Source organism: Pleurodeles waltl, chromosome 1_1 (genome assembly GCF_031143425.1).
Source record: "Pleurodeles waltl isolate 20211129_DDA chromosome 1_1, aPleWal1.hap1.20221129, whole genome shotgun sequence".
Classification (NCBI taxonomy): domain Eukaryota; kingdom Metazoa; phylum Chordata; class Amphibia; order Caudata; family Salamandridae; genus Pleurodeles; species Pleurodeles waltl.
Genome location: NC_090436.1, coordinates 406,645,317 through 406,669,577, shown reverse-complemented (window position 1 = coordinate 406,669,577; position 24,261 = coordinate 406,645,317).

The following is a 24,261-nucleotide window of genomic DNA, read 5'->3' as shown; positions in this document are numbered from 1 at the left end:
CCAAATGTACTCTCTCTTATCAGGTCTAGTCTGGTGTGAAGAAAACATCTTAGTTCATCTTGTGCAAAAACACAGCTTGGAAAAATACAGCTTGTATTCTCAACTGCAATGTCTAACTCCACGTTAAAGGCAATAGGCAGCTAACCTAAATATCAAATGTAATGTCTAATGTCATGTCAAAGCCAATAGGCAGCTGAACTGAATACAAAATGTAATGTCTAATATCATGTCAAAGCCAATAGGCAGCTAAGCTGAATACAGCATGTCAAAGCCAATAGGCAGAATACCGAAAGTAATAGCTAATGCAATGTCAAAGCCAATAGGCGGCTAGGCTGAACAAAACATATAGGGGGTCATTCCGACCCCGGCAGGTGCCGCCCGGCGGGCGGAGACCGCCAGAAGACCGCACTGCGATCAAATGACCGCGGCGGTCATTCTGGCTTTCCCGCTGGGCCGGTGGGTGACCGCCAATGGCCGCCCGCCGGCCCAGCGGGAAAGACCCAGCAACGATGAAGCCGGCTCCGAATGGAACCGGCGGAGTTGCTGGGGTGCGACGGGTGCAGTGGCACCCGTCGCGATTTTCAGTGTCTGCCAAGTAGACACTGAAAATCTTTGTGGGGCCCTGTTAGGGGGGCCCTGCACTGCCCATGCCAGTGGCATGGGCAGTGCAGGAGCCCCCAGGGGCCCCACGACAACCGTTCCCGCCATCCTGTTCCTGGCGGTAGAAACCGCCAGGAACGGGATGGCGGGAAGGGGGTCGGAATCCCCATGGCGGCGCTGCAAGCAGCGCCGCCATGGCGGATTCCCTGGGCCAGGGGAAAACCGGCGGGAAACTGCCGGTTCCCCTTTTCTGACCGCGGCTTTACCGCCGCGGTCAGAATGGCCCAGGAAGCACCGCCAGCCTGTTGGCGGTGCTTCCGCGGTCGTTGGCCCTGGCGGTCAATGACCGCCAGGGTCAGAATGACCCCCATAATGTGCTACTGGTGAACATTAAGCAACTAATATGCGCAGTGGTGAAACACAAAGTCATTGGTCAAACACCATTAATAGCATCACAGACACCTACACTGGCTACCCGTCAACAAAAGATCACCTTCAGGCTCCTCACCCACGCACACAAAGCCCTCCACAACAAGGGCCCCGAATATCTCAACCGCCGCCTCAGTTTCTACACGCCCACCCGTCAACTTCGCTCCGCCAACCTCGCACTCGCCGCCGTCCCTCGCATCCGCCGCACAACGGCAGGTGGGAAATCCTTCTCCTACCTGGCGGCCAAGACTTGGAACTCCCTCCCCGCCAACCTCAGGACCACCCAGGACCACCTCGCATTCCGGAGGCAGCTCAAGACGTGGCTCTTCGAGCAGCAGTAACCCCCTCCCCCAGCGCCTTAAGACCCTCACAGGTGAGTAGCGCGCGCTATAAATTTTTATTGATTGATTGATATTGATTGATGCTGACATTTAAACTGATGGTTCTGCATGACCAGCTGTAGGTACCAAACAACAATACTCAGCTGCTTGCGCAGCTGTGAGCAGAGTGATGAAAAATGGTGTATTCCACCCTCACAATACCTACACGCAGACCCTATGGGTCTGCACAGGCTGAACTCAAAGCCTTTACACAGAGACCCAGGACCACTGATTTTGATTGCCTGTGACTCATACTGCTACGTCCAGTTTTATAAAGATTATCTTATTCATTTGCAATAGAACGGTTTAGAGCCTCCAAAGGGAACACAATAAAACACAGAACTTTGTGGGGGAGGGTGGCTGATCTCAAGCATAAGCTACCTTGTGTCCATGTAGTACATACATTGGGCCACCAAGGTGTAGGAGTACACGTTATCAGCAACACTTTGGCTGATGAAGTGGCCAAATCTGCAGTAGCTACGACTTCTTTGGCTGGAGTGACTCATTGTCAGAGATTGGATAATGAAATTCTGACTGCCGTGAAAGCTGAAGGCAAGCCCCTTCCAAAAGCATACCCTACAAAATACTCTTACCATGTCAGTGCACAGAATGTTGCCTACACAAAAATTCCTGGGGTTGGAGGTCGAGCGATCCCCAAACAAGATCAGACATTGGATCTAATAGAGGCAGCGCACGAGGGTGTCCCTTCTGCTAATGCTGGTATTTTGGCCACAGTAACACTCTTACATAAACGCTTCTGGTGGCTAAGTCTATACAAACGGACAAAACAATATGTCCTTTGTTGTGACATTTGCCAGCAAATCAAAGCCTCAAACATCAAACCCCCACTGCAAGCATCCCTCTTAGTGTCCAGTAGGCCACTATAGTGTGTGTACCTGGACCTTTGCTGTCCCCTTCAACCTGATGGTGCATACAAGTACATCTTAGTTGCTGTAGATTCTTGTTCTAGATTCCTGTGGGTGTTGCCTCCGAGGTCGGCTGACGCTCGAACTGTTATAAAAGACTTGCTGATCTTAATTGGTACAAATGCGGTTGCAGCATTCCATTCGGACCAGGGCCCTGCCTTTGCCTCCAAGGCATCCCCGTGACACCATGGGGACGATGGGTGTTGAACTCCATGACTCCTCACCATACCATCCCGAGGGAAATTCTGTTGTGGAGAGGAGGAATCGTGATCTAAAGCAGTCCTTGACAGTTAGAGTATTAGGTTTTGGCCACAGTTGGCTTCATTACCTATATGGGGTCCAGAGTGCACTGAATAATCTGCCAAGACGGTCATTGGGGGGGACACACTCACTACGAGGTTCTCTTTGGGATACCTATGTATGTCCCAGATCTAGATGGCCCTGGTTTGGTGGCAGCAGATACACTTTTTGACATAAATGAACCTCTCACTGTCTTACAGGAGCTGCAGCAATTTTGTGATAAGTCATCCGCCAGTGCTGCCACTTTAGGAATAAGGGATTTACCAACAACTTCTACTGGCTGGATTCCTAAAGTTGGGGATCTGGTTCGTGAGAAGATCGCTGTGAAGAAGGAATTTGGCCCGTCTTACAGAACACCGGTCCCAGTCCTGGGAATACATGGTACCAGAACTGTCATCTTGCCACTGCTGCCAGGCTCCAAAGCTAACAGATTAATTTCCATTGATGACGTCAAACTTCTATATTGAGGCCGATCCTGCACAATAGACTCAGAGGTCTCTTGGGTAGTTCCTGGTCCCCTCTCACTACCCAACAGGACATACCTCTTCAAAGCAGAAATAACAACACTGCTTCTCACTACACAAGCATGCCAAGCAATGCTACAAATACCTCCTTGACCATGGGGAGGGCAGAAAATTAGCTCTTGCTGATTCCAGTTACCACTTCAACGACAACACCTGTCCAAGATTTGGCTGTTTTCTACACCTACACAATACAAACTGACGACATCATCTACCATGAGCCTCCACGTGAGGTGGATCCATCCACCGGTAATGCACCTGCTCCTGCATTTGCAGAGACTGCTTCTGTTACTTCATCGACATTGCTGACTTTTCTTTAGACTCATCTACTCCTGCAATTGAAAATGTAAGCTATATATATGACTTAAAAATAACTATTTAATTTACCCATGGAACTATTTATGGTTCTGCTTGACATTCCTTGCATTGTTTCTCTGGATTGGTTTTGTGACTGTTTTCTTTCTGCTTATAAATGGTCATTACCTTCCCGAACACTCCTCTGTTGAGCCAGTGGATGAAGTCTTAACTCCATATCATTCCTCACATAAGGTCCGAAGAGACTTGTCCCTTGTGAACATTTCAGCTGTACCAAGTCCTGATAGGATTGTGTGGGATAAAGTTCCATTTGATAAATACAGGCCTACTGAGGTCATTCAAATTCCATATGTCTTAAAAAATTCTTTGACTGATGTAATTACACCTGGTGTCTAGTGGAGCTTGCTCCGTCGCCACCGACACATTACCACAACCCCGCCCACCGTATTACAACATTGTAAAACGTGTGGCGGTGTTGTGTTGGGGGGCGCTGGCAGCGAAGCAAGCCCCATGGACCCCGTTCCCTCCCGGATGACCACTGCGACCACAAGGTAAGGTGATCGTCTGACAGGGGAGGCGGGGTGTTAAGTGTAGTGTGAGTGAATGGGTGTGTGTGTGTGTGTGTGAATGGAGTGGGGTTGGGGGGTGTTGTGTGTGTTTGTATGCATGTGTGCAAGTGCCTGTGTGCTTGGTGAATGTGTGTATGCGGGGGTAGGGGGAGTATGTGTACGTGTATGCGGGGTGGGGGGTGTTGTGGCCATGTGTGTGTGAATGAGTGAGCATGGATGTGTGCGTATATATATATGTAAGTGTGGTGTGTGCATGCGTGGATGGGGGCGGGGGTCAGAACGGTGATCGGGGAGGTCGCTGCTTGGGGGAGTGGGGGGCTTCTGATAGGATCGGGGGCTCCTACTTTGAAGGGGTGGCCTGTTGTGGTGACAGGGATGAGTATTCCTGTCACCAGTATCCTTACTCCAGGCATATTGTGGCGGTGCTGCCGCCATGGAATACCTGGCAGTAAGGATACTGAAAATACCGTGGGCGGTGTTAGGTGGACGTTGGGTCAAAGGTGGTTAACCTTCGGCCAGGTGGTCCCACCCCCCTGGTGGTACAGGTGATGAACTGGCTGTGATGCAGCCAGTTCACTAGTGCTGTCATAATTTGGCAGTGCTGCAGCAGCACGATGTCAGCGGTCTGACCGCGACCGCAGGCGTGGCGGGGCAGGACGGCCAATGTCATAATGACCACCTATGTTAGGGAAGAAATCCTGTCAGACACAGTGTTCATGCCGTTGTCGACAACAACTAAAGCCTTTTCAAAATTTTCTTTGTCTGTCTGCCTTAAATGCACAGCAGCTTCTATCTGAGAAAGCTTCTAGATCTCATTATATATGGCATAGATGAATCTTTTAGAGTCCGGCTTTCTAGGACCTAAAAAAAATGTTCTGCAAGTCTATAGTCTTGTTCTTCAGAAAGAGTGTTAAGATGTTCCTTAACTGTGACTAACGTGCTAGTCTGTATCCATTGTTGGCACAGTTTACCCACACTGTATGTTGTAACTATGCCTGTGTGTTGACCCGATACAAAGCGAGTGTCTGGCAGGGTAATCTTGAAACCCCCTGAGGAATACACAAAATGTGCCTGACAACCATTTGTGTCTATTGGCCAAATTACCCACCTACCGGGACTGGAAAGTGAAGAGTTATAGGTACCAGCCTGAACATTTGCATCTAGGTTTTCCTCTGTGACATTCAGGAAGGATTGCCAGTTATTAAATTTTGCTGGTGTGGGGATACTGGGCACATTTATTTCTTTCATTTTCGCTAACCCCAGACAGGATGTCTTTTGAATGGTATTATTCAAAAAGATAATTTGCACAGGAATAACGCATGCTCTAAATAAAGCTTCCCTTCCCTGTATTTGCCAATCTTGTGTTCCCAATACACTCTTTAAATCAATAGTGTTCTTCAGTATTCGTAACCTTCAACTGCAAGACGGGAAATAAAGGAGTCTGAATAAATCATTTTTTGTCAATTAGCAAAAGTTTCCTAATTTTTGAAGGAGGTTACTTGAAACAATATGACTCTGGATTTTTTGTGTCATTCCCAGAAAAATAAGTGAATTTATCTGAATAATGTTTTGGGCTCCTCTCAAGTGGAGTTGAACAATGTTCCCACTGTGTAGTTGAATATTGATCTATGTCTGGTTGCACGGTGCAGGCAGAAATGTGCCCAGTTGTTTTCGCAGAACATTTCCCCATAATTCTTTGTATTGATGTATACTTCATCCCTTTCAAATACAGAATAGTCCTTCATTTCAGTTAACATTGAATCAACTGTCTGGACATCCCAATCATCAGATTCACTGGCAGTCACATGGCGGCGGTGACTTCGGTGGTCTATGGAATAGACTGCCAAAGTCAAAATGAGGGCCATAGTGTTGTCTCCGATAGATATTATTCAGACAGACATGTCCCTTTTATACCATGGACACAGGCAGCTGCGTTCCAATATGCAGTTAGGTTGGATATTGCAGACTTTGAAAAATGGCTGAGTTCCATGGAACTATATTAACGGTAGTGACTTGTTTGCTGCTTTTAATTTATCCAAGGAACAACAGACAATGGCCAAAAGGCAAACGAGTCTCACCATGCTTCATATAGAAAAGTTGGAGAAGTTGCCTTTTACTGTTGCAGAAAGTTCATCAACGGTATGGCTTTTACATGGCATTATTAAACTGCCCATTTCCACTTTTCTTTTTTTGAAATGCCTGAAACATCTTGCAGTGGGCAAATACGAGCGGCTAGACAATAGCTATACTAAAGAAGAGTGCAAGTTGCCCTTTGAGCATAAGTGTTTGAACGGTGAAACAGAGGTCTTTCTCAGCGGAAGCAAATGTGAGACTACTGTTAGTCATTCAATGATCTGCAAGCAGGTGTCCCTTCACGGCCTTTGCAATGCGGGAGTTGTGAACTTGGCCTGTTTTCTGAAGGGTACTCCCATCCGTTTGATTCGACCAGCATTTCATGTACTTTCAAATGGAAGTTATGTGGTGCTGAGCGACCAAAGCTGTAGTGGTATGCGACCTAGAATTGCCTACGCAATCTCCATCTCTATGGTCGTTAAAGTGTTGTGGACATGTTTTATTCCTCCCTCACAAGAGATAAGAGCAGCAGAAATGTGGCCACACATTGATACTGCTAATGTAAATTATGACAAGCTGAGCAGACTAAAGGCACTACTGTTTCAAAAAACAAGTGGCGTTGACATCTGCTATAGAGACAAATGCTCTCCAGTTAGAAGATCATCAGCCGAGATGCAATCCCTATTAAATACCAACTTCCCCAAACACTTTGGAGAGCTGGTATCCAGAATATTCAACACCTCGAGCACTACAGGGATTGTCCATTTCTTTAAGGCTGTCTGGTCTGGATTTGTGTCCATCTTCTAGACTGTCTTCCGAGTCATTCCGTCAGCCATCCATTCACTCTGTTCATGTGTGTTTGGCGGCTTTCCTATAATTTTGGCGTAAATAGGTGGAATACTTCTGCTGTTGGTTCTGATTCGCAGTGGTTGTGCCTTTCCAGCTAAGCGGAGTAATGGAGCAACTACCATCAGGCCAGCTGTGCCATGAACGCACAGTTCAGGTCTTTAATGCTCCGTTGCTGGAAGAGTTGGAGCATGATTGATCATTGTCATTCAGACCAATCCTATGGCGAGTGCAGCCAGTCTTTTGCTGCGTGTGGTTCCTCTTCGAACATTACCTACAATGTGTCATGCTGTTCCGCCAGTGCCTCCTGTGGACCAAGCACTGCTGATGTCCCCGATGAGGGTTAATTCACGGTCGTGCCCATTGAGACTAAGGCTGATTCGCGAGGCCACTTATGAGCCACCATTGGTGAATGATCTGGCTCTTTTTGGCACTGTGGAGAGTGCCACTCCTGCAGGTTGACCTGCACAAGAAACTGCTACACACTACTGCTCCGAGGATCCGTCTGCCTACCCTGTCATTGATCTAACATCTAATGATGTGGCCTCTTTCCTGAGGTCCTTTCCATTCAATGGCTTCAAAGATGCTCTTCAAGGTCATGACTACTGTTAAATAGATTTGATGATTGGCTTATGTTACCGTATCCAAAGTTTGCATTTATTGCCCTTTCTTTGGTCTACTGTGCTTGTAATGGTCGACAATATGGACCTCATTATGACATTGTGGGTAAATCCCACTTACTGCCACGCCCAGGGCTGCCAAATTACCGCAGCAGCGGCAGATATCCGTTCACCATATTATGACACACACACACCAATCCAATAGAATTCTGCCACATACACAAATCCGCCAGACCAAAGGTCAGTGATAAACGGGCAGTATCAAAACCCACACCGTTACCCCAACAGAACAACACCCATCACATTATGATCCACGAATCACCATGGTGGACATTCAACCGTGGTAAACCATTGGCGGTACATACCGCCGCACTCACAATAGACACCCACAGACAAAACACCACCACATTGGACAATTTAAACAACACACACCTGACACCCATACACACACCACACCACTATAAAACACCCACCCACATTATCCACAACCCTTTACCATTACAATTCATTGCCAACAGAGAGACATCAAGACCACTGACACAACTAGAGCCACACACTACTCACACCTATACACCACTCACGCACTCCACATCACATACCCCAACACATTACCCAACACACTCTCACTAACACACCTCATGTGACACCACAAAGACACCCCCGTTTCACAGAGGAGGAGCTAAGGGTCATGGTGGAGGAAATTGTCAGGGTAGATCCACAGCTATTTGGAGCACAGGTGCAGCAGACATCTATAGCTAGGAAGCTGGAGCTATGGGCGAGAATCGTGGACAGGGTCAACGCCATGGGACAGCACCCAAGAACTAGGGATGACATCAGGAAGAGGTGGAACGACCTACAGGGGAAGGTACGTTCCATAGCAGCAAGATACCAGCTTGCTATCCAGAGGACTGGCGGTGGACCCCCAATTCCTCCCCCACAACTCACAGCATAGGAGGAGCAAGTCTTGGCAATACTGCATCCTGAGGGCCTGGCCGGAGTCGGAGGAGGTCGGGACTGTGGTAAGTCAGCTCACTACTATTATCACCCCCCATACCTGCATGCCATTTCACCCCCTCACCCTCACCCCTATCACTCCACTACATCCCACACACACTACCCTCACATCTCACTCATTCCAATGCCAAGCCCTTCATGCTGTACCAATGCATGGACACCCCTCACAGCCCTGCATGGACACTCATCACTAAAGAATGCACACCATAGAGAACTAACAATCCAACCATACACTAACATACACAAGTGAAAGCTGGCAGGGCAAATCCAACCATAGAGGGGAAGCCACGGATGTACAATATGTCATACCCAGTAACCATAACACACCATTTATATCCCCACAGGTACCCCAGCCAATGTCACCGGAGAGGAGGTGCCAGCAATATCCAGTCCCCCAACAGAAGAGGCCCACAGTGATGACAGTAACTCTGGTCTTCAGGATCTGGACGACCTACTTGGCCCATCAGGGACCAGTGGACAGCCGGTTACCCAAGCCCAGTCACAGACCACCACAGAGCCTCCCCCATCAGGATCCAACACCACAGCACTCACCCAGCCTGCCGACACCTCTGTCCCCAGAACATGTCAATCAGCAGTGTGCCCACCTCTACTGGGATCCCAGGCCACACCTCGCACACAAGACAATCAGGGACCTGGGGTCAGTGGCAGTGGACACACCGTTCAGAGGACAGAGGCACAGGCCAACAGGGAAACTGGGAGGAGTGCTGTGCACCAGGGGGAGGACAGGTCTAGGGAACTGACTCTCCAGGAAGCACTCTCCGAGATACTGGGAGCCTATGAACATTCCCAGGACACAATGGGCCAGATCCTGGACAACGTGCAGGAGAACAGATGGCTGCAGGAGGGACAGTACCAGGGGATCAGGGAGGACTTGCAGGCCATTAACAATACCCTGATCTCCATAGCAGGGGTGCTGGCGGACTTGGCCAACATTATGAGGGAGGCAGTCTCACACTAACGGGCCCCTGCCACTAGCCAGACATCTGAACAGTCTTCCACTTCTGTTGCCGCTAGTGGCCGGGAGGCCCGACCACAGTAGTCACAGGCTACCAGCACTCCTCCCCGTGCAGAAGGTGAACCACCCCACAAAGGTTCCCTGCGATCCAGACAGAAGCCAGAGACACTTGCCAAGACCCCACAAGGAAATGAGACTCTCCTGATTGTTCCCCTTGTGTCCCACTCAGTCACCCTGTCCTCCGTGAACTGCCATTGCTCCCCTTCCTATGTCCCCTTGGACAATGCACCTGTGCTACAAACAGACTGGAACAATACCCTGGACTTTCCTCCATCATCCCCCCATCCCATTGCACTTTCCTCCTATATGTTAGCACTTCAATAAACACCCTTTGACAAAAATCGATTTTGAGTATGTCATGTATATCAAATATGTATTGTTTGAAACAGGTACAAACACTGCAAATTAACTGTATATAGAATGTGCATAGATTAATGACCTGTAGCTTGCTGTTGTGATCACACAAGGAGTATATGTCAAGTCACCAACATCTGCAAAATGGAGTGTCAGAGGGAACAGTAAGTGGGCATAGAGGTGGCAAATATCAGCATGCCATTGCCACACAGATTACAACCAAAGTCATTGAAATGTAAAGTTACACTATCCTACCTGTGTGTCATTGGAAGTATTGTCGTATAACTGGTGTTCTGTTGCCTTCATCCTCACTGTCCACAGGGTCTACTGCTGCCACACGGGCATCTCCAGTCTCCTCCTCCTGCAGAAAAGGGACATGGCGTCTGAGGGCCAGGTTGTGCAACTTGCAGCATGCCACTACTATCTGGCAGACCTTCTTGGGTGAGTAGGACAGGGATCCACCTGTTAGATGGAGGCACCGGGACCTAGCCTTCAGGAGGCCAAAGGTCCTTTCAATGATCCTTTTGGTTCACCCATGTGCCTCATTATAACCTTCTTCTGCCCTTGTCCTGGCAATACTCGCAAGGGTCAGAAGCCATGATAGGTTTGGGTAACCAGAGTCACCTGCAAATATTGAGGGACAACATTTAGCCACACACTATCCTATATGGCCCACACCTTACCCATACACCAACATCTGCTGGATGGGAACCAGGGCTCACCTATTAGCCACACCCTGTGCCTCTGTAGTTGGCCCATCACATATGGGATGCTGCTATTCCTCAGGACAATGGCATCATGCACCAACCCAGGATACTTAGCATTGACCTGGAAGATGTACTGGTACGCCAAGCACACCATCTGAACATTCATGGAGTGGACACTCTTGTGTTTCCTGATCACCTGTTCATTCTGCCGGTGGGGGAGAAATGCAATATGTGTACCATCAGTCGCTCCAATTATGTTGGGGATATGTCCCATTGCATAAAACTCAGCCTTTACTGTGGCCAAATCCTCAACCTGGGTGAAAACAATGTAGCTGCACATGTGTTTTATCAGGGCAGACAAGACTTTTGATTCGATTGAGAACATTGGCTGTGACATTCCTGCTGCCAAGCCCACTGTCACTTGGAAAGAACCAGTCGCCAGGAAATGGAGTACAGATAACACTTGCACAAGAGGGGGGATCCCAGTGGGGTGATGGGTAGCACATATCAGGTCAGGCTCCAATTGGGCACACAGCTCTGTTATTGTGGCCCTGTCCAGTCTATAGGTGAGGATAATATGCAGGTCCTCCAGTGTTGCCAAGTCCACCAGGGGTCTGAACATGGGGTATGTCTCCATCTCCTATTCATTTGTAGCGGTAGGTATCTAAGGGACACAAGAGTGAGGAGGCTGTCACAAACTGAACATTGGAGCCACAACAGTAGTTTTTAATCTTTAAACTTTTAATGGGTCAGTGTGAATTGTCCAGTATGTGACTATTTCTCCTGTGACGCAGCATGAATCCATAGGGCTGCCCGCCCCCTGAAATGGCGTCCGCCTGTCCTGTGTGGAGAGACAGGTGAAAATGAGGTAGTTCCGTTGACGTTGCGCTGTGGCAGGAGGCTGTCGGGAACTGCAGTGCAACTCCTCATTGGTTAATATTGTCCCCATGGGGTGCAGCGGCCAATGGTGATCTACGCCGGTGGTGACGGTATGCACTGCCGCGGACGTGACAGCCATCTTCTATCATATTCCTCACTTGCTACCTGACCTTCCATAGGAGGGGACCTACACTGCATGTGCTGCTGTGACCTGTGTGGAACCTACCATGGCTCGTGTAACAGGGGAAAGGGCGCCAGCCTTCACTTCGGAGGAGTTGGAGTGACTGGTGGATGGGGTCCTACCCCAGTACGGACTGCTGCATGGGCCTCCAGACCAACAGGTGAGTCACTGTGGGCACAATGCATGTGGCATGAATGAATGGAGTTGTGTGTATGAAGGCATTGTGTAAGGGGAGTGAGTGGATGTCCTCTTGGCAGTGTACATGTTGTGTGCTGGGCTATGTGCCGATGGTGATGGAAACGGGTATGGTGGGCCATTTGTGTTAATGGCTAGACTGTTTGTCTAATGGTGTTCTCCTGTCTGTATCGCCTCTGCAGGTCAGTGCCCATCAAAAGAAGGGTATATGGCGTGCCATCGTCAAGGAGGTGTGGACCCTGGGGGGTCTATGGCAGGCGGAGCACCCACTGTCGGAAACGATGGGAGGACCTGAGATGCTGAGCACGGAAGACGGCAGAGGCCCAGCTGGGGATGGCCTCCCAACGAGGAAGGGGTGCTCGTCGAACCCTGTCCCCCCTGATGGCCTGCATACTGGCGGTGGCCTATCCAGAGCTGGATGGGCGCTTGAGGACATCACAGCAGCCACAAGGGGTGAGTACAGTGGCTATCATTACAACTTACGGCTGGTGGGGTGGTATCCGGGTGATGGAAGTGTGTCAGTCGGTGCCCCTAGCCCAAGCCTGACATAGCACCGTAGGTCGTCTGGTGGCTAGGGTTCTGAAGGGATAATCCTGGCTACCTAGCTTGTAAGCATCCGCTACTGGTCAGGGCTGCATGTGTACCAGGTGTGCTGCATTTGGCAGTGTGTACCCCTCCTCATGCCTTGGTGGCTAGCAATATCAGTGATGGTGCAATGCATAGTGCGTAGGCCTGTTCCCTGTGTGTGAGAGTGCTGTGTACGCCAACGGTGATGTTGGTGCAGCCATTGACCCAGTGTATCCTTTGTCTCTCTCTCCCCTTTCTAGTTTTGTCATGCTGTCCTTATGTGCATTAGCATCATCTGGCAGAGGTGCAGAGGCACTGGCGACGGAGGGAGCTGCATCCCACAGGACCCAGGAGGCAGAGTCCACTGACGCTGAGGGCACCAGTGGGACGGAGAGCGAGGGGAGCACCACAGCGGAGACTGGAGGAGACAATTCAGACACAGATACCTCCTCCAAAGGAAGCTCCCTGGTGGTGGCGGACACTTCTGTGACCGCCCCAGCTACAGGTATAGCCGCCACCCCCGTACCAGCACCACCCTCCCAGCAGCCCCTCATCAAGTTGCCCGTGCCCGCTCACCCAGGAGGATGGGCATCTCCTTCGCCCCAGGCACCTCAGGCCCTGCCCCAATGAGCTCTGCTGTCCTGAGTGAGGAGGCTATTGACCTCCTGAGCTCCATCTCTGTTAGGCAGTTAACCATTGTGAATGCCATTAAGGGGCTGGCAGCCCAGATGCAACAATCTAATGCATTCCTGGAGGGTATTCACACTGGATTGGCAGCTCAACAGAGATCGATCTAGGCTCTGGCCTCCTCTCTGATGACAGCCATTGTCCCTGTTTCTATCGTCCCTCCTCCAACTTCCTCTTCCCAGTCCCATTCTCCTCTACCCCAACCACACAGCCAGACAAGCATGCACCCAGCACAAAACCCAAGAGTGTCACAGGCAAACACAAGCACCACACTTAATCCCACAAGCACTCACGCAAACAGCAAACCGTTGCAGACACTACAACATCCATTGCCTCCACTGTCTCCCTCTCATCCCCCTCCAGCACCTCCCTCCCAGTCACGTCCACATTCACACCTGCATGCACTACATCATCATCCACTACCATCCTCTTCACCACACCAAGCAGAACACACACTTCACTGGCAGATACCTCCACAACATCCATGCACACAGCCCCAGTGTCCTCTCCCACTGTGTCTGTCCCCCCTCCTAAAGTACACAAACGCAAGCACTCAGACACCCAACAGCCATCCACCTCACAACATCATACAACCCATGCATCTGCACTCAAATCCAGCAGACACCTCCAACAACGACTCCCTCCTCCTCCACTCCCATTCCTTCTCCCTCTTCCCACCCCAATGTCCCTAAGAAACTTTTCCTATCCACCATTGACCTCTTACCTGCCCCTCCCCCCCGTCCTGCACTTATGGCCAGGCTATCATGAACTCAGCCGAGCACCTCAGCCACACAGCCCAAGGTCCCAGTTCCATCCTCACCTACTCGTAGTTGAAAGGATTCCAGGCCACATATAATGAATGGCAAGGAGCCTGCACCAGCAGGCCAGAAGAGCAAGGAGCGTGCACCAGCAGACAAGAAGGGCAAGGAGCCTGCACCAGCAGGCAAGAAGGGCAAGGAGCCTGCACCAGCAGGCAAGAAGGGCAAGGAGCCTGCACCAGCAGGCAAGAAGGGCAAGGAGCTTGCACCAGAAGGCAAGAAGGACTAGGAGCATGCACCAGCAGCTGTCACAGAGCCCCCACCACCAAGCATGGTTGTGCATCCATCCGAGGGTGCAGGGGATGTGCAGGAGCCTCCCACCACCACTACCACCAGCACCACCACAGTGCAGCCGTCACCGCCGGCGGATGCAATGTGATCCTGCCTCCATGGGCTGCTGTACGGGCTACCCCCTCCAGAACCAGTGTGGGAGACACCCACTCGAGAGACTGCGGCCTTGCACTCCCCAGGACCAAGCACAGGGTTTGTTACCCCCTCCAGAACCAGTGTGGAAGACACCCACTCGAGAGACTGTGGCCTTGCACTCCCCAGGACCAAGCACAGGGCTTGTTACCCCCTCCAGAACCAGTGTGGGAGACACCCACTCGAGAGACTGTGGCCTTGCACTCCCCAGGACCAAGCACAGGGCTTGTTGCCCCCTCCAGAACCAGTGGTCTTGTTTCAGCTCCCGGCTGAGGTGCCCCCCCACCGAGGTGCCTGCCTATTTGCCCACTGATGCCCCTGCAGTGTTCTCTCCATATTGATGCAGGTGACAAGTGGGGCCTTGGACTTTGCCCTGTGGCCATGTGACCCACGCGACCTGAGGACTGGGCAGTGTCCCTTTTTCTGTACATTTGTGGATATCTGTAACATTGGCTAAGTTATTTTTATACCATGTTGATATTATTACACTCACTTTAGTGAATTATTTTTTTCCTTGCATTATTCAGCTGAATTAGGGGGAGTAACTTGCTTTCTTGTGCAACTGGTTGTGTGTATGGGCTGTGTGTGGTGCGTGTGTGTGTGCCACTCTTGTTTTCCTCCCCCCCTCCCTTGTGTTCTAGGTGTCTGTACTCACTGTTGTTGTCTTCGCTGGCGTTGGTGTTTGTGGTGGAGCAGAACGTACATATCATCGGAAATACATGTAGCTCTGGTTCCATGGCAGCGTGGGTGTTCCCTTTGTCTCCAATGGGGAGTCCTACCACCCCGGAAAAGTTGGCGGTTTGTCATGTCATAATATGGTGGGCGGAACATTGACTTCTGCCTGGCTGTAGGCGGCTACCGCCGTGGTGGCTGTTGTTTCCGCCCTGGCGGTCGGTGTATTACATTGGCAGTCTTTTGGAGATCTTTCCGCCATTGTCATAATTTGGTGGTAATTACTGCCAGCCTGTTGGCCATATTACCGCCACTTTATCACCGACCGCCAGGGTCGTAATGAAGGCCTATATCTCTTTGTATGTTTTTAACTTTTTTTTTAACGTGTTTAAATATAATCTTTAGCTAGTTTTTATGATTTTAGCTTATTTTAGTCCAGAGCACTCTTTACCTTGAATTCCATCGGATTTGGTAGCGTCCTCCTATGGTGTCATACTTGTCACAGCAATGGGGAGGGTGTAGTGAATACTATCTTGTTTTAATGGGAAACAGAAGTTAGCTTAGCCTTCTGGCTTGTGGACCTGTGCCCCCATCACCTAGTGACTTTTGTCCTACCTAGCTTGCTCTGTTTTAGCACAATTATTTAATTATATGTTTCCAAGATGGCTGCATTGTTTCTAGTTAGGCCAATGTTTTAGTTTCACGTTATTAGTGCCACTGCACTAAGGCGTCACTATCAAACTTCAAGATAAACAAACTGTAGGTATTCACATTAGGTACTTTCCCTCTTCACGCCTTCGAGGGAATTGTTTACATAAATTGCCGCCCTAAGCATGTCTTGTTATCTATTGCTTGGGAACAGACCTACGTGAGGGGTCTGAGCAGATCTGTATAAATGCACCTCACTTAGACAGATAGTCAGAGGGATTCCGACCATATGCCATCACTGCTATCGATGATGCACGTCGCTCTGGCTTTGACCCAGTCTTCGTGACCCTACGGAGTCTGAGCTAGGGACCTCATTCCAAGGTAACAAGGGTTGGGGGCTCTTCTCATGGACATGGCGTTGGCAGATTAGGTTTAACAGGCCCAGCTCCTTTTAGGTTAGAGATTAGGTTCATCATGCTAGGGTATTAGGACGTATTTCATATCTCATGTTATTTTCTGATATTGCAAGATGGGGGTCTTTGTACTAATGACTCTCGTGCTCATAATTTTGTGTCTTGCATTATCCAAATAATTGCAGCCCATGCAATTTATCACATATTGCAGTATTATTAATAAAACCTATTGAAAACTTTACTGCATCTCCTTCATTGCCTGTGTTTGACTGAGACATGTTGTTCATGTGAGAAATTAGTAATCTCGGTTTAACCATGACACTCCCTGAGATGTCACACTCTTGAGTCCATGCATAAAGGCTGCCACAAATCACTTTTCACTGTTTGGGTTCTTGGTGTGGTGCTGCTTCTGAGCCGGGAGGACAGTTGCAACATGTTGTAGGAATGGCATAGTCACCTACAAACATAAGTATCGTCATCCTTTAACCAGCAGTCTTGCCTAGAGCAAGAGTCAAACTACGACAATTTAGAACTGCGGTTAGGTTTCCTGGAAGACTGAGTCACCATGGTCCACTTTTATTATGGGTCAAGTTATGGAATACCCCAGAGGAAGTTTTTTCAAGGAAACTCTTGGTCGACTGTTTAAACCTAGATAATGTTGGCATATGTCAAAGAAAACTTTTTATTCCCTGGGATTGGGCTCCTTATTCGATAATCTGGCTACTATTGGTCCAAGAATAAAGAGTTGGTAATTAAAAAATGGCATATCACATAGAGAGGTGAACAGACTTGTGAAGGCATTATACATGAATTCAGACTTAAATTATTTCTCCATACCTACCATTTCAGGTATGGAACATTATTTACTCTGGATTACTAGCCCTAAATCAAGATTGTATTAGACTAGATTGCGATTAAACAATATTTACTTTCTAGCTTCGTTTGCTCTGGTGAGTACCTGGTTTACATCCTTGCCAAGCTGTCTTGTGATGGAGTTACGTCCCAATCCACGGAACATTTTAAGCTCCTTTGCACTTGATATAGCTCTTTAAGATGCCACTTTTTATGACCAGTACTTCTAAATGAGCATTTTGGTTTTCACGAAAAGGGTATGAGATATTTGCTAAGTTTATTCTCTCTGGAATTGTGTTTTGCCATCCTTATCTACATTGTGGGTGCAATTAAAGTTAGGAAGAGATATGCCTCAAATTAATTAATTGGGAATGTTTCTTCTTATTGAATCAGTGTAGTGGATTAGAAATGTGGATTACATGTAATATGTATGTAATTGTAATTCGATTTATATAGTGCTTACTACCCCCGACGAGGTGTTGAAGCGCTTTTAGGCGAGTAGCACGCTACTCTGAAACCCAAGAGGAATTAATGGTGGATTAGTATAAGGAAATATGAGTACTGTATTAGTATTATTATGAGTTAATTCAAGCAGAGGATATGTGAGTGTTTTAGTTGGATTGACTAGAGTAATGGAGGGATAGAGGAGAGAAGAATCCAGAAGTGTTAATTGGGAGTTTATAGTAATAGGATGAGGCTTGGGATGAGTAAAGGAGAGCTGGAGGAGGGAAGAGTCTGTGGGAAGGTTTAGGGAGATCATAGTAGCAGGAGGGGTTTTGGATGTGTCAAAGGTGAGATAAATGAGGGAGAATTTAATAGGGTTGTTTGGGAAATTATGGTAGTAAACTGAGGTTTGGGGTGACCTTGATGCGGTAAAGGAGGGAAGAGCTTAGGTAGAGTTATTTTGGAGATGAAAGTAGTAGAATGGGTTTGGGATGAGTCAGAGTGGGGATGGAGAATAGATTTATAGAGACATAGGGTGATGGGGAGACAGCGTAAAGTTTACAAGAGAGTAAATTTATGTTCTTTTTATTTATTTTATTTATATATATATGTATATATTTTTTATCTTTTTCATTTATTTATTATTATTATATATATATTTTAATTTAGTTTAGTTATAGTTTGAATTTTATTTATAGATTTTATTTGACTTATTAAAGTTTTCTTTAGTATAGTAGGAGTAGAGTAATAAATAGATATGTAAATACACAGGGAATATATGTGCAAGGAATATAATAATGAGTATAATAATATGAGAAGAAAAGTAGTATTGTATAAACAGACTTTCAAGATTTGTAATATTTGAAGTTAATTAATACGTGCACTTTTCTAACATTCATCTATCTTTCCAAAATTTTTGAACAGCAAAATGCTTATGATAATACAACATTTGATCACTGGGATATAAAAACGAAAGCAGGGATTCAAAAGTATCTAATATAACAACTTATCTAGGAGCTATGCAATGACCTATGAACATGTTGAGCATAGAATAATATACACATATATGTGTATGTATATACAGACACACATATACATACACACATGCACACACACACACACACATATATATATTTAACTGTGATTAAATATACATTTTTTAAACAGGCTTAAAGAGTATGTGTATAGTTTATTATTATGAAATAGTAACAATATATATTTCTTAAACAACTATACATATCTAAAATATACACATAATCAAATTATAAACAGGAATCTGAAGTCCAATGCTGTCTGAATATGGTGGTTATGAAGGAAAGAGCCAACTCTTGAGTAGTCTTCTGAAGGCAAGATAGTTATCCATGGATCTCATATTTGGGGGTAATGAATTCCATAGTTCGGCTGCTTGAAAGGAGAAGGATGTGCCACCTATTGTCTTTTTTTTTTTGTATGGTTGAGTACTAGGGCGGGATGCCAATCTTGAGTGGAGGCTTCTTTGTTGACCTTATTTAGTTATTTTGTTTCTGATGAAAAGCGGTCCCTGTTCCATGTATAGCTTTGTGGGTGATACAAAGCAGCTTTAAGGTGGATCTTCTGGCAACCAGTGTAGTGCTCTCAAGGCAGGGGACATGTGGGCTTGTGGCTTTACATATAATAGTAGCCTGGCAGCTGAGTTCTGAATACGATGTTGTTTTTTCATAATAGATAGAGATGATCCATGGTAGAGGCCATTGTCATAATCCAGTTTGCATAGTACAAGAGAGATGGTAGCCTGCACCTTGTGTGGAAAGCCGAGGTGGGGGAAGATGCGTTGCAGAGTCTTCAAGGTGATGAAGCTTGTTCGTGCTAATTTGTCCAATTGGGCATTCATTGTTAACTTGGAGAGCATGGTAATTCCAAGGTTTTTAACTTCTGTGAATACTTGAGGAGGTGGTCTGAGATCGTCAGGCCAGGTGCACAGTGGGTCATCATTTTTCCAGTCGCCACATGTGAGTATTTTCGTTTTGGAAGCATTTAGTTTGAGATGACTCCAAGTCATCCACTGATCAACGGCTCTTCTGGCCGAAGATTTGTGAGTTTTCAATGTCTTTGGGCCATTCCAATTTAAGTAGTATTTGTTTGACATCTGCATAGTTGTATCATGTGAGTTGAAAATCATTGATCAACTCTGGTAATGACATCCTGTAGGTGTTAAAAAGCATAGGTGAGATGATTGATCCTTGGGGGACCCCTGCTTTTGTGAGGTAGGGTTTGGACGAGAAAGGGGTGGAATAGATAATATTAGTTCTGTTTTTAAGGTAGGATGTCATCCAGTCAAGAGCAGTCCCTTCTATGCCGGGTTGGTGGAGTATTTGAATTAGGGTGTCATGGTCAACAGTATCAAAGGCATCCGGGAGGCCCAAGAAAAGTATTGCAGCAACTCCATTGCTGTCAACTGTATTTTTAAGATCACCCTAGATTGCTATGAGTGCCGATTCAGTGCCTCTTCCTGGGCAGAATCCAGTTTGGTAGTCTGGAATTATGGAATTTAGAGGTGAAATATTTAAAAGTAACTGAGTTCGTTTTTTGAGGAAACTACATTTATCATGATGCAATGGGGCTGATTATTTGCTGGGATGTTAGGCAGGTGTGCTCCTAACTGTTTGTGACTTTAAAAAGGCTCCCTTGAGCCACTGGGCTGACGAGCTCTGGAGCAGGCACCGGCATGCCAGTGAAGAGGTATTGAAACCGGATGATTAATGGCAGCATTTCCAGCACCCCGCAAATTTGTTCTCTGCTGAAGAAGGGATTAACCCAGAAACACATGTGTCCAGAGATGCACAGCAAAGGCTGCACCTATTTAGAGGTGAAATATTTAAAAGTAACTGAGTTCGTTTTTTGAGGAAACTACATTTATCATGATGCAATGGGGCTGATTATTTGCTGGGATGTTAGGCAGGTGTGCTCCTAACTGTTTGTGAAATTATGGAATTGTCTTCAATGAATTGTGACATCTGGGCGAATACTGCTCTTTCTATCAGATTGCCCAGGAAAGGTGCATTTGTGATTGGTCTGTAGATGTTGGGGTTCTGTGGGTCTAGGTTTGTTTTTTTAAATAATGGACGAATGTATTCCTTTTTCAGGTCTTCAGGAAAATTTCCTGTAGTTAAAGAGCTATTGATGATTCTTCTTACAGGTGTGGCAGCAGAGGTAGATAAAAGAATGTCATTGAAGATGTGTGGTGGACAAGGGTCAGAAGGGCAACTGGAAGGCCTGCTTGCTTTGACTAAATCCATAAATTCACCTTGTGATATTTGTTTGAAGGAGTACAGAGGCAGGGTTAGTTTATTCTTGGAGAGGATTTTAGGAAAGGAGTTGGTGCTGATGGTTTACTTCTGTTTTAAATAGGAGTCCAATGTGTCTGCCTTGGTTGTTTAATGAGTTGCCAGTTTGTTTGCAAAAACTTGCGTAGTAGGATGACTTCCTTCCATGGATTTAGGTTTTTGAATTCATTGAGAATTTTATGAAATTCTTCGGTTGTAGATTTAGCATTTAGAATTCTGTCTGAGTAGTACTTTTTTTTTAGCTTTTTTGATTGATGATTTGTATATTCTGTTAAGGTAGTGTTGCTGAAGTTTGTCTTGAATATTGTTTGTTTTGAGCCAGGTCCGTTGCAACCTTCTGATTTGTTGCTACATCTTTTTGAGTTCTGTGTTTCTCCAAGGAGTTGGTTTTCTTTTGTCCTGTTTAGTTTTTCTGAATGGTATTAGGATATCAAAAGCGTCCTGCAGCCACTCATAAAGTTTTGGAACAGAATTAATTGTATCTAGATCTGTGTAGGCTGTGTTGGATGCATGTATGTAAGTTGCTATGGGATGTGTTGATTTTTGGTGTTTTATGTCGGAAAGTTATCAAATGGTGGTCTGACCAAATGATTGGCATGATGCTATGAATGGTAACTAGTTTAGGGTTTGCAAAAATGACATCTAGATGTGTCCAGCAATGTGTGTGGGATTGTGTACTATCTGATGTAGGTTCAATGTGACTAGGCCAGTGGTAATAGCTTTTGGATGGAGCATATTGGGTTTGTCAAACCAAATGCTTAGGTCCCCAAGAATGCATAGGTTTGAGTATAATGTTATAAGGTTTGAGACTGTATCTAGAAAAGTGTCTGGGAATGTTGAGTTGTTAGGTGAAGTTCTGTAAAGGAGGAGAAAGTTACAGGAGGAAGTTGGTGTAGGGTTGCATTTGGTGAGGAGGGCCTCAAAACCTTATATGGAAATATATGTTTTACTGAAATGTATTGCTTGTTTAAATATAATAGTTAGTCCACCTCCTCTCTTGTTTATATGGTTTTGTGTGATGGTTGGATAGCCCTGAGGAATGTCTTCATGCATCACTGGGGCCATGTCATCTTCCAACCATGATTCTGTTACACAAATAGTAAATCAGGTTTTGTGTCTGTGAGCAGGTCATAGATTTGGTGCTTGTTTTTTTAGAGTGATCGAGCAGAGCAGGCAGTTTAGAAAATGAGTGTTTGTGGCAGTGTTGTTTTGTTTTAGAGATTGGTGAGCAGTATATTTTGAGCTTGTAGCAGGTGTGTTTTTAGTTGTGATAAATGTGTGAGGGTCACAATAGTCCTGTTTTTCAATATAGTGTCCCTCTTCTAGCAGGCTTAGGAGGTATTTTGTCTGATCTGTATGTGTTGGTGGTGGACTTGGTAGCTGAGAGAGACATGAATAGTGTGCTTTTATTTCAAGGGTAGCCTTATTATGTAATAGATAAAGGGATGGGAACTTGTTAAGAGTTGCATGTTGTTTATTTTGTTTGTGTCTGTTTAGTGTGGAAGGAGTATGGATTAAGGGTGGTGGAGGAGCCTGTGGATCATCATGTAACGCTCTAAATTGTGCAATGGATGAGAGGCGGGTGAATTAATGATGCTGTTTTGGGGTGCTTGTAGGAGTAACGATTGATCAGGATTTATATTCTTTTTGTAGTCATGAGGGAGGGAGTGGGTGTGTCAGAAAATATTCTGAAAGTTTGTATTTTGATGTGCTGATGTGTGTGGTCTGTTTTGTTTTTGTGGAATAGTGAGAGGAGATATTGATGTAGTGGTTTCTGTGAAGAATTTGTATGTGATCAGTGCTGGTGAGTATTACAAGGGGTGTTGATGTGTTTTGGAGAAGAGTGTATGAGGTGTGTAAGAGGGGATGGTTGTGGGTCAGGGGTGTTTATGTTAGTTTTGATCATTGATAGAGGTAATATGTGTGGTGGGGTGGAGTGTAAGGATTGTATGGTTGTGTGTAATTGGTGAAAAGAAGGGGAGGGTGTTTGTAGATGTTGTGTTGGAAGGCTGGGTTTAGGTATTGTCATGATAAAGAGGGGTTTGGCAGAAGCAGACAGAGGATAGTGCTATTGGTTTGTATGAACAGGGAGTGTGTATCTGGATGGCTGAAGGTAACGTATAATGTGGTTTTGTGTTGTGACATCGCGGACCACCACGGCGTCCCTTTTGCAGGCCACAGTCAGGCCGGCAGTCCGCGTCTCGGGATGTCCGAACCGCAGCACCCCGTCTTTTGTTATCGGCCTGCCTTTTCATGCCACTATGCAGTCTAGGAGTCTCGTTTCAAGCTCCAGCTTGCGCATTGGGCAATGGCAACCTCCCTGACCTTCCCCCCACTTACCTACTCAGTTCTTTTTCCTTCTTTTTCTTCTTTGTCTTCTTTCTTCGTGTCTTCTTTCTTCTTGGGTCTCCATATTGTCTTCTTCTGTCATGGTTGTCTTCCCAGCATGCATTGTGTCTTTCCTTTTCTACTTGGCTTCTCTTCCCATTCATTTCTATGTAGTATTTCCCAATCTAAGATGGTGTCATTCATTTCCTGTTTTGTCACTTCCTGTTTAATGAAATATAAGCACTGCAGTTCCTTCTTTCTTTGCGTTGCAACCACTTCTGTCTTGGTGGTGATTATCGCTCCTGTTTCCAATTTTCTATTCGCTCCTGCTTCTTCCCTGAAGTTTTTACCTCTATTTTGTGCTTTTTTTCATTGTTTTGTCCTCTTTTTCAGGAGTTCCTGAGATAGAGGTTTTTTTCCCCTTTAATTGGGTTTTTCTTCCGAGACTCCTTCTGGAGGGTACGGTCTGCCTTGTTTTTTTTTTTAGTCGGCAGCACTGTGGGTACTAGAAGGGGTCGCCCTTATCTCGGCCAGTCCAGAACCAGTAAGAAACCAGGCATCCCTCCAAGTACTGCAGCCTACGGCAGTAAGAGACGTGAAGAACATGACAGATTGCAACGCCTAAAGATTCAGCATTGCGTGAAGACCATGGAGGGACTACATGATGATGTCATAGAGAATGCACAATCCATGCTTCATATTGTGCAACAACAAGCCCAAGAATTACAACAACTGCGTGCTGAGAATACTGCAGTACGGTAAGCCTTGACTTCTCGACCTATGGATATACCTCCTGTGTCCACCTCAACACCACAATATTCCAGAGATCCTCATAAAGTAAAAGACTCTTTGACAGTCTTCCTTGCCTTTGGACCCTTCCAATTTTCATCTGACAAAGCCAAGGTGGGTTATTTGATCAGTGCCTTGTCTGGCCCGCACTGGCTTGGGTGACCCCCTTGGTATCAGCTGAGGATCCTGTATTATCCAATTATCCTGACTTTCTTAAACTCTTTAAACAGATGTTTGAACGACCTTGGTTGGAGGCTGCTACTAAAGAAGCATTCTGCGACATACAGCAAGGCAATCACGATGTATTGCAGTACATAACCCGATTTAAACAGTTAGCGGCTGAGACCACTTG